This window comes from Acomys russatus, chromosome 8 (genome assembly GCF_903995435.1).
Source record: "Acomys russatus chromosome 8, mAcoRus1.1, whole genome shotgun sequence".
In the NCBI taxonomy this organism is placed as follows: Eukaryota; Metazoa; Chordata; class Mammalia; order Rodentia; family Muridae; genus Acomys; species Acomys russatus.
Genome location: NC_067144.1, coordinates 21,513,872 through 21,519,857, shown reverse-complemented (window position 1 = coordinate 21,519,857; position 5,986 = coordinate 21,513,872).

The following is a 5,986-nucleotide window of genomic DNA, read 5'->3' as shown; positions in this document are numbered from 1 at the left end:
ACAAAACAAAACCAGACAAGTGTATAGCAAGGATCCAGATCTTAAGGCTTTTGTCACACAAAGAGCCCAGACTTCAGCATTCAACAAGATGGAGTGAAAGTCACTGAAGTCTTGAGCAGGAGCAGCCGGGTTAGGTTTGCATCCCTGGGAGATCATGTTGGTTCCTGGGCGGAGCATGGTCACAGGGCAAGAGGGGCTCCTGGGGACCAGGAATCAGGCTGCTGGTTTCAGGCATGCGGTTCAGATCCTGAGACAGCCCTCGATGCAGAATAAAGCCGTTCCTGCCGGTCTCAGGGTGACCCATTTGGATGAGACCTTGTCCCCTCTGTGTCACCTCTGTCAGTTCTTCTGCACACACAGGCAGAGCCAGTCTTCACAATGCCTTAGCGGTGTAGGCCATTGCCCGCCTTCTCTGGAGCAGCGTCGCTCCTCTCACAGGCTCTTACTGTTTTATTCTGAGGTATGCCCTCTTACCCTTTCCGCTTCGATCTTGCTGCAAGAAAAAGATCACACCTATGCTCTCTGATTGAAATCCCACTGGGTCTAATCTTTGATGGTGTTTTCTGATTTCTAGAGTTACCCAATGATCTTCTTGTATCTTGAGGTCAGATTTGGAGTATTCTTTACCCATTTCTATGTTCTTCAGGATAATTCATAAGCTACATGAAATTGGAAATAAGTACAAGAATCTATTTTGGTTAAATTCCCATGATTGCAACATATGAACAGGACATTGAAATGTCCAGAAACACAGTGTTTGGGGCTTTTTGTTGTTGTTGTTGTTGTTGTTGTTTGTTTTTTGTTTTCTTTCATTTCCAGAGACAGCGTTTCTCTGTGTTAACCTTGGCTGTCCTGTATATAAAAAGACTCTGGGTTTTCAAGCTCCCATTCGTACTTTCTACTTTTGTGGAAACATTGGCTGTGCTTCCATTTCTCCTTCAGAGTGTCCATTTGGTCCTCTAGGCATGATAGCGACGCTTCTGTTCTCTTCCCTCTTGGTTTTCTGGAAGAGTCAGATGTCACATCATGGCGGAACCATGGCCAAGAGAAACGCCCACCAAGCCATATCATCTTCTTGGAGACCCTTCATCTGAAGACTTCACAGGCGTGCTCTGTGGATCTCCAGATCCAGTGGGCTAGAGAGGGCTCTGGCGTTTCTTAGACATGGGTGGCTCATGCACTGTCAGAGATTATCTAGAGCGAATCCCACGCTGGAGTTCGAGTTCGATTTTCTCCATTGTCGCAAGGAGCATCACTTTAGCTTTCAGTCTGCCCCTTCCCTTCCTCCTTGATTGTGCATGCACTCTTCTGAGTAGGTGGGTGGATGTGGATGTGAGTATATACGCATGTGTGTACGCATGTGAGGCCAGAGGGCCAACCTTGGGTGTTGCTCCTCCTTAGGGGGAGGAGCATTTTGACACCTGGTCTCTCCCTGGGTCCTAGTGCTCGCTGATTAGGCTGATTAGGCTTGGCTTGCTGGACCGCCTGCCTTTGCTGGGATGAGCATTCCTGGCTATTTTGTTGGGGGATGGGTGTTACACTTAGGTCCTCCTGCTAGCACAGCATAAACTTTAGCAACTGAGCTATCTTCCCTACCTTTACTCGCTCTGCTCCCTCCCCTCCTGCTTTTCTTTTTTTCTTTTCTTTTTCTTTTTTGAGACAGGGTTTCTCTGTGTAGCCCTGGCTGTCCTGGACTTGATTTGTAGATGATGCTGGCCTTGAACTCACAGTGATCCACCTGCCTCTGCCTCTCTGAGTGCTGGGATTACAGGCCTGTGCCACCACACGCGGCGCTCTCTCTCTCTCGCTCTCTCTCTCTCTCTCTCTCTCTCTCTCTCTCTCTCCTTTCTTTCTTTTCTTTTCTTTCTTTTTTGAGACAGGGTTTTGCTATGTATCCTAGTGTGGGAAGCTGAAGCTATTGCCCTCGCTAAGATGGCGCCTGGCAACCTGCCAGGCAGGATGACTTACAATTCTGCTCCTGGTAAACAAGTCCTTATTTGGGTTGTGGGCCGCGCTTTGCTCTGACGTATGCATCCCGCTTGTTGGGAACCAATTGGAGCTACAGACGTAAGGGCTGCTGATTGGTTGAGGCAGAGGATATAAAGGGGCACGGAGGTGTTGGGGGAGGAGAACCAAGTGAGCGGGAAGAGAAGCGAGCGAGTGGGAGAAGAAAAAGCTTGCTGAAAAGGTTCCTGAATAAACTGCCTGGAGAAGAACGCTCGGGTCATGGCCTTATTTTCCGCTGGTCGGAAGGGACGCGACATCCTAGGTTGGCTCTGAACTCATGGGCCTCCTACCTCTGTCACTCCCAAGGACTAGGATTAGAGGTAGCCATCTTTTTTTTTCTTTCTTTCTATTTGATTGATTTATTATGTGGTTATTTTATTTTATTTTTTTTAACAATTTTTATTAAATATTTTTACATATACACTTATATTATTACACATATATACAATAAACTACCTATAGCAAGAAGAAGCACAAAACAATCAGGAATTATATAATTGTTAAAATCATAGTGTTTTGGCTACTTGCATTTGGCAGCCTTGAAGAAAACAACTTTCCTATCTTGGTGAGTCTAAAATTTGGAATGAAAATCAATATCTATCATATCTCATCTCTGTCAACTTAAAACATCTATCTAGACGTAAAAACATCTTAACTCCTAAACAACTAAGCTTAATTGTAAAACTAAACTATCTAGTCTTCAACCCCATCAGAGACTTGAGAAGGAATAAAATTAATTACTTGAGTATACAGGAAGTGCAGTTTGGCAGCTTCCCAAATGAGAAGATGACAGAGATAGTTTGTTGCCTGAATAGTCACCCAAAATTCTCTATAACGTTGGAGCATTTTCTTCAGCCTTCTGGCCCAATATATCTGACAGACATATTTGTGAGGGTAGGAACTATTGAGGATTTGCTTACCCTGTCTTGGCAGAGTTTGGCTGTTGACTCTGCCAGATTCCACGCTTGCCCATTTTTAGGCAGAATTCAGTCTGTGGTAGAAATGAAGACATTTTTCCTAGTGGCTTGTTTGCCACATTTGAAGCCATCTCCATAAGGAGGTTCTTTGATGCTCATCATCTTCGAGGTAGGCTGGGAGTTGACAGAAGTTAACCTGTCTCATTGCCAGTGAATCTTTAAAATAATAAAAACATTTTAAAATGCCAATTCTGTATGTCTCTGAGGTTTTTGATGACCTTATCTAACTACTTTACCTTATCTTTCTATAGACTCATATCTATGTGTTACACCTAAGATGTATATTCTTGTGATAAAAATAGACTAATAATTGATATGACTATGATTTGTTCAACTAACAATTAACTTGTATAACTTATTTATCCTTAACAGCCTGAAATAGCACTTTCAAAGTATAAGAAGTAAACCTTGTATTTTAACTGAGTTGTATGGGTAAAATACCACATATTAGAGTAGAGATAGATAGAAAATGTGTGGGAAGAATAATCTTACATTTGCGTTCTATACCACTGTATCTAAAAATTAAACTTATTTTACATCGCTATACAACATTCTATACCAGTGGATTAAAAATAACCTTGTGGAGCTGGGTGTGGTGGCGCACGCCTTTAATCCCAGCACTCGGGAGGCAGAGGCAAGCGGATCGCTGTGAGTTCGAGGCCAGCCTGGTCTACAAAGCGAGTCTAGGACAGCCAAGGCTACACAGAGAAACCCTGTCTTGAAAAACAAAAAACAAACAAACAAACAAAAAATAAAATAAAAATAACCTTGTGAGTGACAATTGAGGCCTTGAGTTGAAGAGTCTTTTGAGGCACGCCATGTTACCTGGCTAATTTTGAGTCACTTCTTTGCTTTGTCTCTCCTTAGGTTCTAGAAGACTCTTGGATAATAGAGAAGCTGGAAGCAGCTGAGGCCATTTGAGAAATCTGTCTAGGAGGGTCTTGAGGGCTGCCATCTGATACGAAATTATTGAGGCAAGCCAGGCGGTGGTGGCACACGCCTTTAGTTCCAGCACTCGGAAGGCGGAGGCAGGTGGCTCACTGTGAGTTCGAGGCCAGCCTGGTCTACAAAGCGAGTCCAAGACAGCTAAGGCTACACAGAGAAAGCCTGTCTCGAAAAACAAAAACAAAACAAACAAACAAAAAACCAAACAGAACAAAACAAAATTATTAAGGCAAGGCCAAGAAAGAGAGAAGGTTGTGAGCAACTTTTGAAATTTTGCACAAAGACTTTAAAAAAATCTTACGCTGATTTTTCAAACATTAAAACCACAAAGTTTTCTAAGGAGGGTCTTATCGCTATGTCCCATAAAATATGAAAAGCAGCAAAGAGTGTGGTATCGCACATAGAGTGTTTGGTTTCACATCACAATGTTTAGGCTGGAGAAATTCTTCAATTCTTCAACATACCCAACTAATCTGAAGATAAGGATTCTGGGTTCTGGCTAGGAACTTGATTTCCTTTGTCAACCCCTTGTGATCACAAGTGACACCATCAGGGCTAGACAACTGCCAGCCAGTTTTCTGCCCTCACGCGAAGAGAGGTTTGAGAAGCAGCCACACGGGGAGCTGTCTGCTTGCTGCTGCTGTTGTTTGTGCAAAACCAGTGTCGACGGGTTCAGTTTTTCCTGGTGCTATGAGAATGGAGGAATTCAAACCCAACTCCTGACTGCCTTGCTGCCTTGTCACCTGAGGGAACCCACGGCAGGCTCTCACTGCAGCCTGCCAGTGCCCACACCCACTTCTGTTTCCTCAGATAGAAGCCTGATTCCACAGGACACTGCTGGACTGCCCTTCATACCAGGCAAGATGAGATAACACTTGCCCTGGATCAAGATTGCCGGAAGTTGGTATGGACATGTGCCTGTCCTCCTAGGAGACCAAAGGAGACGTGTGAAGGAGGACACTTCCCTTCCTGAAAAGAAAGACACTATTTCCCCAGGTAAGAGATTTATGGCCTCATACGCCTTTGTCTTCCTCTTTTCTGTGTCCCAAATGTCGGTGTAAAGTCCAAGAATGAAGTTGTCTTAGGTTTAAGGTGTTATTGCTCGGAATAGACGCTGTGACCACAGCAACTCTTGTAAAGGAAAGTGCTTCATTGGTGCTGGCTTAGGTTTAGTCCATTGGTGTCATTGCGGGGATGCATGGTGGCACACAGGCAGGCATGATGCTGGAGACACAGCTGATCCAAGGACAGTGGCAAGAGAGAATGAGCCACTCGGCCTGGCTCCAGCACACTTCCTCCAGCAAGGTCACACGTCCTAATAGTGCCACTCCCTGTGGGCCTATGGGGGGGGGGGTGCACTTTTATCCAAGCCACCACAGAAGATAACCAGGTGACATACCAAGAACAGGGAACAGAAGATCAGAAAGAATTTGATCCAGGGCTTCTCTGTGCTCTCCATCTTCAATCAGAGAAGACAATAGTAGCTAAACTAACGTTAGAGTTTCAGATACATAGAGTTGAATGAGCTCTTCTTAATCAGATCATAATGTTTTATTAAGAGAAATAGAGCAGACTTTGGATTTTAGTTTTATTCGCAGAATCTAAAATACACGCTATTGAAAGAACAAAATGTCTCCATTGATCAAATTTCCCTTCCTGAGGTGCCAAGGCGCCGAGGCGTTACATAGAGTTCACCCTCAATAAGGCGTTGCCACTAATGGTGCTGTCGTGGCTTGTAGTGAAGCTCTGATCCAATTTGAGGTTTTAAAAATCTGGATTAGCCTAAAGTCCCAAGGGCCTTGTGATTAGTCAAGACTCCTTGCGGGGCAGGGGGAGAGCTCTCAGACACTCACATGGGAACATTCCATCAAAATCACTTTAAATTCTGCCTTACCCTCCTCTTTATTTGAACTATTATTACGCATGGCTGAGTTCTTAAGTTAAACTATAAGATTTCTTTGCTCTCAGGCCTAAAGACAACAAGGCCTCAACACCCCCGTACTAGATAGATCTTTTTCTCACGGCATCAGAAGGGCGCACACCTTCCTCTTCGGCCA